The 12,298-nt window shown below is 44.4% G+C and overlaps 1 protein-coding gene across 1 annotated transcript in view; it reads right to left on the bottom strand.

Moving 5' to 3' along the window:
- LOC133531566 (uncharacterized) overlaps nucleotides 1-11,322 on the bottom strand; it is a 41,198-nt gene extending 29,876 nt beyond the window's left edge. Inside the window, exon 1 of the transcript XR_009801555.1 lies at nucleotides 9,109-11,322. The gene's annotated coding sequence lies outside the window, so the exon portion shown is untranslated. The remainder of the gene's footprint in view (nucleotides 1-9,108) is intronic.
- Nucleotides 11,323-12,298: the final 976 nt, after the last annotated feature.

Below are 12,298 nucleotides of genomic sequence, written 5' to 3'. Positions count from 1 at the left end.
TACCGCGTCAGATATTGCGACGGATACCGCGCCACACCAATATCGTCGTTCCAGCATCCAGGAGGCGCCGGGAGTGCAGCAGTGACCTTTTAAGACTTTATTTTAGTTAAGTTGGTTAACTTTTTGGTGTCTGTAAAGACTTCTATCTTAGTTAAGATAATTGACAGATTCAGTGACACCCTAGCGGTAAACACCTTTATGTATTTTTACCCCTTGTATAGTATTCAGGACACTTTCTGATACTAAACAGTTGTCCAACCACCGTTTCGAGCCATGAGCATCACTCATAAACGTGTAACTGTCGGAGTTTAGTCCTAAGGTTAAAATATCTGCACAGTATAGTTAGTATAGAAAAAAGACCTCCTGACCTGTCTTTTTAGACATAGTTATTCTAATAACCCTACATTTAGTATACAAATATTTTGACTACATTTTATAAAATTGTGTTATTTAGTGTTCCATGTCTTATCTCTATATTTAATTTTACATTGACGGCAAACACAATTGCCAGAGCGTCGCGACCCCGACAAAAAGTAGCGTTAATTGTAAGAGACGAGTGGTATTCTCTTATACGGGGAAACCTGCTTCCTGATACTGACTTTACTCTGTTAACAGTAACAAAGTAAATGTCAGATCACGCACACCCCTCCAACATGTACAGAACACCTAATGTAAAAAACGTCAGTGGCATGCCATCACCCACAAACACAAAAGGGGCGAGCCCCCCATCCCAAACATCGAAGGCCATTAGGCTGACGGAAGAGGCACCCGCCCCAATTGTAAGACGCAGCATCGGAGAATGGGAACAGGGGAAAAGCCAAATCCCCACACCCCCAAAACAACTCCGACCACGGTAACGAAGCGAGCAGGCCCTGCTGAGCAGGCAATGCTGGGCAGGACCTGCTGAGCAGGCAAGGCTGGGCAGGACCTTCCGGCTCTCACTGAGGGTGCGGAAGTGGCACCAAATCCAGCTCCCGCGACCCTTTCGGCGCCGGCCGATATAACAAAATCACAGGCCGGCCCCTCAAAGACCAAACCTGCCATGCTCCCAAAAACCGCCGAAGCCAGAAGGCTTATGAAGAAGGCAAAAAATCAACTTGACCAAACGCTACGGTTGATCGCGCTATTTGTACCATCTTTGCCGTGTTGGGCATGCAGAGTCAAACGCATTGTGTTCTGTTTCCTCCATTTTCGCTCTGCAGCAATTGTGGCATTTGGGTAGTTAGTACCAGCAATAGTTCCAGCAAGCCAGTCCTCACACTGCGCCTTTAGATGGGGTCCTCCACAATGGCTGCAGAGGTCTTCGGACTCGGTGCAAAAACGCTTTCCATGCTCGAATCCCAGGCAGCAGGTGCACTGGACCAGTGGTGATTGATCCTCCACCCGTATGCGCTGCAGATCGATGTGGACATTTCCGATACGTAGATCGATCCTTTGGTAGATTGTGGGGGAGACACTGATCACCACCTTCCCTTCCTCCACTTCCATGCTATTTTTCTGTATTTGATCTGAACTCTGACTTTGACAGAGTTTGGCAGTCCTGCTGTCACGCTTGCATAAGACGCTGCTGTCGTCACCTCTTCGATCGTCCGTCTATGGTTTTCAAATCCGGCCCTCATCTCAGCCTTTAACTCCTTCATTTTTGCTGTAATTTTTTCGAGCAACTGGGTATTTAGTTTTATTAGTTTTAATCTTTCGGGCTTCTTCTTCGTTCGTGCATCTCCTTTCGTCTCTCATTGTGTTTGAGGGTTTTGCCCCACGTCCAGCGTGAAGGTTGTGTTTGAAGCAGATGCTTCAGGCGCCACCCTTTTTTTATCAGGGGGGAAAATGCATTCCGCATACCCGGGTGCGGAGGGTTACCCGAGTGGTTATGTGGGACTCCCGTCTAGGCTAATAAGGCCCACTGTATACCCATTAAACGCCCCCCCCCCCCCCCTCCCCCCTATGCCACCACACCGCCCTAATGGTGGGGTTACGGGAACGCTTGCGTACGCATCCGCGACCCCACCAGCGGCAGCCGCCCGTGAGCGGCTCCTACGCGCCTTCCTCCTCGGCCTCCGTTCTGCAGTATAGCGGGACCCCCCCCCCCCCTCCGAGTCCGCCACAAGGAAGCCACGGGCGCCAGAAAATTCCCCGGCGCCCGGCGGCAGATCAGCTCTATGGTTCTGCCGCAAAACCACAACTCGGCTGCAGAGGACAGGGAGAACGGCACATTGTAACACCGACACGCCTCTACCTCTGCAGCCCCACCAACGCCGCTACAGCGGAACGGCCCCGCCAAGTTCGCAGGGGATAGGGAGAGTGGCGCATCGTGATACCATCACGCCTCTTCCCCTGCGATCCCACCTCGGCCGCCAAAGATAGGGAGAACGGCTCACCGCAATACCGACATTCCTCCGACGATCCACCTCCAGCGCGTCACAAGCAGGCTTAACAAGCCCACTTGGAGCCTCGGGCCAGTCCGCGCCTCAAACAGGCCGGCCCTGGTTGCCTCTTCGCTTCACCGTGGGTGACCAAGCCACGGTTACTAAGCCCCTCCACCACGACAAGGTGAGCAACCCGCGGGGGGTTCAGGCACCACCCTCCTGGAATCCTCTTTAGTGTCCTTTTGTGTGTTTCGAGTCCTTTGCTAGTTCTAAGTCCCTCACCAGCTTATATAATTTTTCCAGGATGTCCTTGACCACCTGACACCTTCATGTCTCTCTTTATGTTACCGGATTGGTCAAGAAGCCGACAACCTGGTAGTTTCTGTGGACGAGATGCTCTCCCCCGCCGCACAGAAGCAAATCAGGACCACCATATGAGCCCTGTTCCCCGACGGGCCGCCGCCTCCGCCGCCCGTACGCTCAATGAGGAGGCCCAAGAAAGGTGACATGCCTTACATTGTCAACTGCACTAAGAGGCCTCGAGTACCCTCACCTAACGGCCTCAATGTCTTCACAGGAGACAAGTATGGCATCACCAGCAGCACCAACTGTGACGAAGACGAACAGTGTTCCCCAGGGAAAAAAGCTCGCCGAGGCCCCTACAGTAGCTCCAGCACCTCCAAATCCACATTTAATCGGCAAAGCAACGAGATCGCTGAACGACTAAAATTATACGAAAATATCCATAGCCTAGTCGGCAGAACTCCTAAGGAACAACCCGTCGGGTGCATGAAGCGCTCGTTCAGCCTCCTACCCAGCACCTCCACTGACAATGAGACGATCATGAAAAATGATAAAACACTTTAGTGAAAGCTTGAACTGTTATAATTTTGATATTGACGAAGACGAGGAGGTTATATTGGACACAGGTACTGTTAAAAAGGAGAAAAATCGAAAAGATTTATCCTCACCTTTAGTTAGTAAAGATATAAACAAAGAATTGAAGAATTATTCTGATACCATCTTGATAGAGCTGAATGAAGATATGAATAACAATAATAATGATGAGATTGCCATAGAGGACGAGTTCCGTGAAATCGATTTTGATAAACTCCTGCCCAAGGAGACTGGAGAGAGATCGTACGATATCCCTTACACAATTTTTGTAGTACTCCGCGTTCCACATTCCCTAGTTGTTTTTGAATGCCTAGTTTGTTAGCGGCTGATGCCCAGACGCTTGCAGCATATATTCGATTCATATGACGAATGGTTCGATGACGGCCGTGTATATTACCCTTATTACCTCGGGATTGAGCCCCCAGCTGGTTCTAGCGGCTCTGGATAGCTGTGTATGTATATTTATGGCCTTTCGACAAACATTTGCCACATGATCGTTAAAGGTTAACTTGTCGTCGATGATGACTCCTAACATTTTTAGTTGCTTAACCATTTCTATGTTGGTCCCCGCCCATGCTCAGGCGTGGGGTGTCGTGTTTAAGTATCCGTGTTATTACCATGGCGTTTGTTTTGTGTGGTGCGAACTTAAGCTTATTTCTCGCGCCCCACTTCTGAGCATGTTCGCGAGCAGCATTTGCTTTCCTTTCAATTTCCGATGCAGTGTCACCATCGATCACAAGCACCTCGTCGTCCGCGAACGCTTGGCAGTAGTCACCCCTGCGCTCTAAGCTCTTTAACAGTGGATCTAATAGCAGATTCCACAGTATGGGTCCGGCTAGTTTCTAGACTGTAACTTTCGTCCGCGTATTTTACTGATACTCTCCTGTCCTTTAAGGAATTATCCATTACTCGCCTTAGACCGATCGGGCAGCTTTCCTCGGCGAACCGGGTCTTAATTGCAGGCCACCAGGCGCTATGATAGTTAAAATTTTCTTGATATCTAATTTATTCCGTATGTATTGCATAACTGTATAGAGGGAGTCCTCGGTGCTGCGCTGTGGCATGAACCCATACTGTCGGACACTAGTTCTAGGCATAAGATGGAATTTTAGGCGGGCTACTAGCATTTTTTCGTAGATCTTACCTAAAATTGGGAGCAGTCCGATCGGTCTATACGATTTAGGGTGCATATAGTTTTCTTTTCCCGGTTTTCTCAGTACTATCACTGTTGCTTCTTTCCATACTTTGGGTAAACAATGGTGTTTAGGCATTTATTTAGGAGTATTAGAAAGATTTCTGGGCTACTTCTAATGGCGTGGCTGCAGATATCTGCGGTAAAACCATACGCACCCGGTGCCTTTTTTGGGTTAAATGATTTGCATGCCTGTATCATTTCCTCCATTGTGAAGGGTGGTTCGCGAGATTCATTTCGCCTCTGATCGGACTAGGCCGTGATCTCATAGTCACTGCTAACAGCGTCCTCTGGGTAGAAGGTCTCTGCCAGCAGCCTCGCCGAGTCTTCCGCGATTAGAGTATCGCAGTCTTTTTCGAGCGGTAGATCCTCAACTCTTTTGGTGACTCTACCGATTACCCTATAGATCCCTTCCGACACTCCTTCTTTGTCCTGTTTTTTTTACAAAACTCCTTCCCGCTTTCTGTTTGGGCTTTGGCGGCTTTAGCTTCATACAGCTCTTTTTCCTGTAGATACTCCTCTATTACTTTTGATCGTCTTATTGGGGCTGCACACCGGATTCTTCTTTTCCTAGTGGCTACTTTCCGCTTTATCTCTTCTAGCTCTTTGGACCACCATGGTATAGTGGAACTGCCTGTATCTTTCTTTTTTGGCATTGTTAAGGTGGCGACTGACTTGTAACATTTCGGTGTAATGTAACGTGATACAACCCGAGCATTACAACAGTCAGTGCAGCGAGCCGAGCCGCTCGACGCGAGCACCGCGTGCTCCACTCGGCTGTCGGTTTTTACGCGAATCCCTTTGAGTGTTACAAAGGTGGCGACTGACTTGTAACGATCGTCGTGAACGATACATTACAAGCAAATGTTACAAGTCAGTCGCCACCTTTAGGTTACACACTTCGGTTATTATTTCAGATACTTTATTTATTTTATTTTAGTATATGGAAAACCAACAGCGCTATATATATCTAGAACTTCCAATAGAATTACAGAGCCAATTACAGGTTCTCACTTATAGAAATACAATAAATTATAAAAAGTTTTTGCCCATCTTAATTTACACATACAAGTTCTTACAGCATAAGAACAAATCTATATATATATATTACTCCCCGTTTTCTCAATTTGACTTTCCATTTCTATTGTTTTTAAATCTTATTCTATTACATTATGTTCACGCAAGATTTGTCCGAGTTTCTCATGAGAAACTCAGTCCAATTTGCTTTTCTTGTGTTAAATATCCTAGTTGTCCGTTGAATTTTGATTCCTGCTGATTTTTCAAGGTAAATGTTAAAAAGGATTCCATTGTGGTCCGAGCTCGTGAGACCCTCCTCGACCTTCCAGTCGTCCGCCAAGTTCAGTATGTCCGTAGTGCATGCTGTTATATCTACGAAGCTGCTAAAGCATTTGCCTCCCCTGACAGTGTCGAAAGTTGTTGTTTTCCCTGTGTTCCGCACAGTGAAGTCCATCTCTTTGAGTGTTCCCAATAAGGTTTCCCCCCTAATGTCCACTTCCGGGCTCCCCCACCATGTGTTTTTTTGCGTTTACATCGCCTCCGATGATCCACCAGCCTGTTTTTTTTCCTTTATTTTGGTGAGGTGAGCCATATACGGTTCTATGGACTGGTCAGGTTCAAAGTAGCAGGAAATGACTGTTATCCTCCAGGCGCTGGTGCTGATTCCGACCACGACGATATTGTTTGTGGTAAGTTTCGGGTATTGCGTTATATTCAGGTCGTTATCAAGTACGGCTATCGCCGCTTTAACAATCCCATCTACTGCACCTGCTCGTTGGAAGATTCGTATGTTGCCGTAGCTTCCCATTCCTCTATTTCCACCCACATAGGGTTCTTGGAGAAGTGCTATGGCCACTTTTCGCCTTCTTGTTTCTATAATTATTTCGTTCGTGGCTAGCTTCTTGCGTTGTAAATTGGCCTGTGCTACTCGATATATTGTTTGCGCATTTTGGGTGCCCTTAGCGAAAGTCGTTTGCGTAGCGAAATGTTTGTCGAAAGGCCATAAATATACATAAACACCTATCCAGAGCCGCTAGAACCCGCTGGGGGCTCAATCCCGAGGTAATAAGAGTAATATACACGGCCATCATCGAACCAATCGTCCTATATGCTGCAAGCGTCTGGGCATCAGCCGCTAACAAACTATGCATTCAAAAACAACTAGGGAATGTGCAACGCGGAGTACTACAAAAATTGTGTAAGGGATATCGTACGATATCCCCTTCGGCCGCGTACGCAACCAGAGCTTCGTAACCAGATGCGATCGAAAACTATTTCTGCCTTGTACGAAACCGGTTGCGATCAAAAACTAATTTCGTCTTACCCGTAACCAGTTACGATCGAACACTTCTCGTTCTTATACGAAACCAATGTCTGGGCCATCTAGCTATAGGTTTTTTTTTTCAAATATTTTGTCATGATACTCATGATAATTTCTTATAGCCAGTGTCATTTAAGGAACAAGGTTACATTGTATTTGCCAACAAAGTATTTGAATATTATCAACTGGTACAATTTTTGTGTTCTGATTTTTGACTAGATATATAACGTGTACAGTACTTATACTGTATAACAAGGTGTATAAATATAATCTTAGCTAACTTTATCAACGGTCGAAAGGTTTCGTACAACAAAGAAAAGTGTTCGATCGTAACTGATAACTAGTAAGACGGAATTAGTTTTGATCGCAACCGGTTTCGTACAAGGCAGAAATAGTTTTCGATCGCATCTGGTTACGAAGCTCTGGTTGCGTACGCGGCCGAAGGGACGATATCTCTCTCCACTCTCCTTGGGCAGGAGTTTATCAAAATCGATTTCACGGAACTCATCCTTGGCAATCTCATCATTATTATTGTTATTCATATCTTCATTCAGCTCTATCAAGATATTATCAGATTTTTTTTTCATTTCTTTGTTTATATCTTTACTAACTAGAGGTAAGGATAAATCTTTTCGATTTTTCTCCTTTTTAACAGCACCTGTGTCCAATATAACCTCAGGTAATTCCTCGTCTTCGTCAATATCAAAATTATAACAGTTCAAGCTTTCACTAAAGTGTTTTATCATTTTTCATGATCGTCTCATTGTCAGTGGAGGTGCTGGGTAGGAGGCTGAACGAGCGCTTCATGCACCCGACGGGTTGTTCCTTAGGAGTTTTGCCGACTAGGCTATCGATTTTTTCGTATAATTTGAGTCGTTCAACGATCTCGTTGCTTTGCCGATTAAATGTGGATTTGGAGGTGCTGGAGCTGCTGTAGGGGCCTCGGCGAGCTTTTTTCCCTGGGGAACACTGTTCGTCTTCGTCACAGTTGGTGCTGCTGGTGATGCCATACTTGTCTCCTGTGAAGACATTGAGGCCCTTAGGTGAGGGTACTCGAGGCCTCTTAGTGCAGTTGACAATGTAAGGCATGTCACCTTTCTTGGGCCTCCTCATTGGGCGGACGGGCGGCGGAGGCGGCGGCCCGTCGGGGAACAGGGCCCATATGGTGGTCCTGATTTGCTTCTGTGTGGCGGGGGAGAGCATCTCGTCCACAGGAACGACCAGGTTGTCGACTTCTTGACCAATCCGGTAACATAAAGAGAGACATGAAGGTGTCAGGTGGTCAAGGACATCATGGACAAATTTTATAAGCTGGTGAGGGACTTAGAACTGGTAAAGGACTCAAAAACACAAAAGGACACTAAAGAGGATTCCGGGAGGGTGGTGCCTGGAGCATCTGCTTCAAACATATCCTTCACGCTGGAAGTGGGGCAAAACCGGCCCTCAAACACAATGAGAGATGAAAGGAGATGCACGAACGAAGAAGAAGCCCGAGAGATTAAAACTCTAATACTATGATTAAAACTATAATTCCCCCCTCCCACTTGGGCCCTGGGACAACAGTAGATATTTTTCTGAACTTGCGAACCCTGCCCCTGACTTTATAGTCAGTGACACCCCCGCCCCGACTATAAAGCTGTCAACGACGTAACGTTCAAGATTTAAAAATTACACCGTATTTGCCTGTATTTCACCGAAGATTTTTACACTTGAACGTGCAAATGCAACGTACCGCTGAAGTTTAATTTTCAATTTTATTGTGAGTTTATTTACTCCTACATTGCTGGAAACCCGTGAAGCCTGTCAGCTGAAACCCTAGGAAGAAGGCGCTGTGTCACACCCACACAAGCGCGCAAACGTCGCGACGGCGACGTATCTATCAGCAGTCTGAATATACCCTGAACCCTGAACTACGTGGATGAGACTCGCTATAGTGTTATAAAGATTACCAAAATCACTGGACGTCATCTGCATTTGGATGGCGATATACTACCTAGCAGCGGTCTGCATATACCCTGAACTAAGGGCATAGCCAGCTAGTGAACTAGTGGGGGGCAAGTTGATATCACCGGAGGCCTAGGAGGAGGGCAGCTGCCCCCCCCCCCCCCCCAGTCTGTACTTGCCTATGCCCTGCTCTGAACCCTGAACTACGTGGAGAGGACTCGATATACTCAGTGAAAACAGTACATTGAGTTATTCTAATATCTTAGTGATGTTTTAGTGTAAAAATCGCGTTAATCTAAAGCAAGACTGCACTAAAATCAATCAAAACAAAATATAAATCGAACGTTACCAAGTTCAAATTGGATGCGTACCATAACAATCGTGAGTGCTCGCAGTTAAACTTCGTGTGTTACCGTGTGGCTTCGGCAATACGTCATCATGTAATCGTCATGCGATGAGACTTAGTGAAGTGACAATAAGTGTTGCAAACTTTCGCCTTCTACGTCATCGTCTCGGCGGCGTATAGCTACAAGGCAGTGACTACGGAAGCACAGTCATAGTGGACCCGGTTCAAATCTCAGCACGGACATTGTGGCTTTTTGTACTATAAAAATATAAGAATACAAAAATGAGCTCAAAGCATGTTAAAAAGATATGTGCTACGTGTGAACTAGAAATACCAACTCGAGACTATCTAAAGTGCGCTATTTGTCTGTTTTATTTTGACTTGGAATGTGCTAAGGTGTCAGAACCCTCTACAACTACAGAATCGAGAACTTTAACGCCTTGTTATGTAGCAGTGAGACCCATCACGATAAACACTTTTCATTCGATTCGAACCTTGATCTATCGCTTGATATGTTCTCTAGCAAGACAGGACGACTAAGTGATCGCGGGATGGCCAATATTATACGTCATCTGGGACAATTTATTGCCAGTAATGGCGCAGCACGGCAGACAGATTACCATTTAGAATCACCTAGGGATAGGCACGTACAAAGAAAAATCTCAGACTACTTCTCAAAAAAAACATCTAACAGCTCAATAGCAAATCATTCACCCTCCGTGCCGCGGGGCGAGGGAGAGTCAGTTATTCGGGACAGTATCGAGCAGCCAACTTCGCCGCCAGGACAACCAAATGAAGACTTTTTTCGTGAATAAAGGTTTTAGTGTATTGCATCAAAATATTGCAAGCTTCTTATATAAAAAAGATCATCTAGAATTATGTTTATCAGAACTATGTGATTCAAGTATAAGCGTAGATGTAATCTGCCTAACTGAGACATTTATTAGGTCCGGTGAGGAAAGAAACATCTTGTTGCGGCATTATGAACTAGCATCACATTTCTCTAGGAAAAGTAAAAGAGGAGGCTCTTGTATCCCCATAAGGAAAGGTCTTAGACATAAAACTGTTAAACCGATAAACGATCTAGCTGAAATGTTCTCCTTTGAATGCTGTGCTGTAGAGATTTCGCGTCCATAAATTTAATAATAGTATGTATCTATAGAACACCGTCATCTTGCTTGAGTTTATTCTTTGAGAAATTAAGGTTACTACTATTTATATTGTCAAGAAGATACCCCAGAAAGAAATTTATATTAACAGGGGACCTTAATATCGATACACTTAAAACTAATAAATACAGTTGCGAGTTATTAGATATAATTAAAAACTTCAACTTTTGCGACCATATAGAAAAACCGACAAGACCAAATGCGTGCCTGGATCACATCATCAGTAATATTAATTACAGTACTGGCACAGTTATCCCCCTTAGGGCTCTCTGACCACGATACAGCCCAATTGTTCTCATTTAAGCCTGAAAGAAGGCCTGTTCTACTGAAAACTGTCGCCATTCTTAATAAAGACTACTCCGACGAAAATGTACACAAATTTAAGGACAGCCTAAGAAGTTTATCTTTCCAAAATGTGTATAGCGAGTCAGATATTTTACATTATGAATATGTTTGCAGCACAAACTACTAAGATGACTACTCGCAGGGATGTCCTGGTTGCTAAAATGCAGCAATTACAGAAGGAACTCAAAACCGCCACTGAGTTGAACAAAAGACTCCTTCAAGAACAGGAAGAGAGTGAACAGCAATTTGAGTGTGTTGTTAGAACAAACACAACCCTTAAAACTCAGCTCGCTAATCACGATATTGAGTATGAAGACATGCAGGGTCAGCGGGATGAACTTCAAGCCGCTGTTGATCAGTTCAGGAATTGCCAGGAGATACATGAGCAGGCATTACAACGCATCCAGGAACTTGGAACAGCAGCTGGAGGAGTCAGAAACAAAATATACTTGCAAGTATTGCTCCGGCCAGTCCGGACCGCCCGACAATAATTTCAGTATTTTTGCTGAACTTAATAGTTTTGATGTAGATTTAATTACTGATAGTATAGGGTGCTCCCAAATGGTAGAAACTGTAGATTTAAAAAGTTATGTGAATATAGAGGGCAGTAGTAGTGATATTAGTCACACTGAAAGGAGCCAAAAAAATTAAAAAATATTTATAACTTAGTAGATTCATAAAATTCTGGTGTAATGGCATATTGGCCAATTTAAGTATTTAACGGTAACACTATAGTTTACTGCAGCATAAATGCATATTGCTTGTGTCAGCGATAACATACATGTATATATACGCATAAGTGAATCAAATAAACGTTATTATTAGTACTGAGGTCTCAGCCTTTCACTCTACACCTCTCCAGTCACCCGTTACAACCAACCAATATTACACTGGAATCATATTCGCAGTTTGAAAACAACGGGCGGATTTGAAACCACTATTTCATACAAAGGCGAAGAGTGTAAGGGTGTTGACACTGAGTTAGCTTTCTCCCACTTTTTCTCTAGTGTCTTTTTACCAGATATCCCATTATTAGATTCCGCTCATACCATTAAAAATGATGATGACTGAGCAGGACGTCAGCTACTCGAATTGACGTCAAAGAAATAGCTTTGGATGATATAAATAAAGCGATTAATAAACTAAAACCCAAATCCGCGGTGGGTCCAGATAATGTGCCTCCTTATATCATCAAAGCTGGCAAAGAATTTTTACTACATCCTATCCACTACATTTTCAAACTTAGCATAACTACCGGTACTTATCCTACTGCATGGAAAATATCACGTGTAAAACCCATTCCGAAAACCAAAGACTCTTCCAAAGTTGAAAACTACCGTCCCATTGCTATTCTCTGTTCTTTATCCAAAGTATTCGAATCTATTCTACATCAAAAAGCGGCCAAGTGCGAGTCGGACTCGCGCATGAAGGGTTCCGTACCATTTAAGACGTATTAAAAAAAAATCTACTTGCTAGATCTTGTTCAACATTTTACCACTTTGGACACACATTTTACCACTTTGGAACTGTCTCTCGCGCAAACTATTCAGTTTAGAAAAAAATGATGTTAGGAACCTAAATATCATTTTTGAAGACCTATCCATAGATACCCCACACGTATGGGTTTGATGAAAAAATTTTTTTTTTAATTTATTGACGTATTAAAAAAAAACTATTCACTAGATCTCGTTCAAACCAATT

The sequence above is a fragment of the Cydia pomonella genome, chromosome 2, assembly GCF_033807575.1.
Source record: "Cydia pomonella isolate Wapato2018A chromosome 2, ilCydPomo1, whole genome shotgun sequence".
Taxonomy (NCBI): domain Eukaryota; kingdom Metazoa; phylum Arthropoda; class Insecta; order Lepidoptera; family Tortricidae; genus Cydia; species Cydia pomonella.
This window is presented reverse-complemented; position numbering and strand designations above follow the sequence as displayed.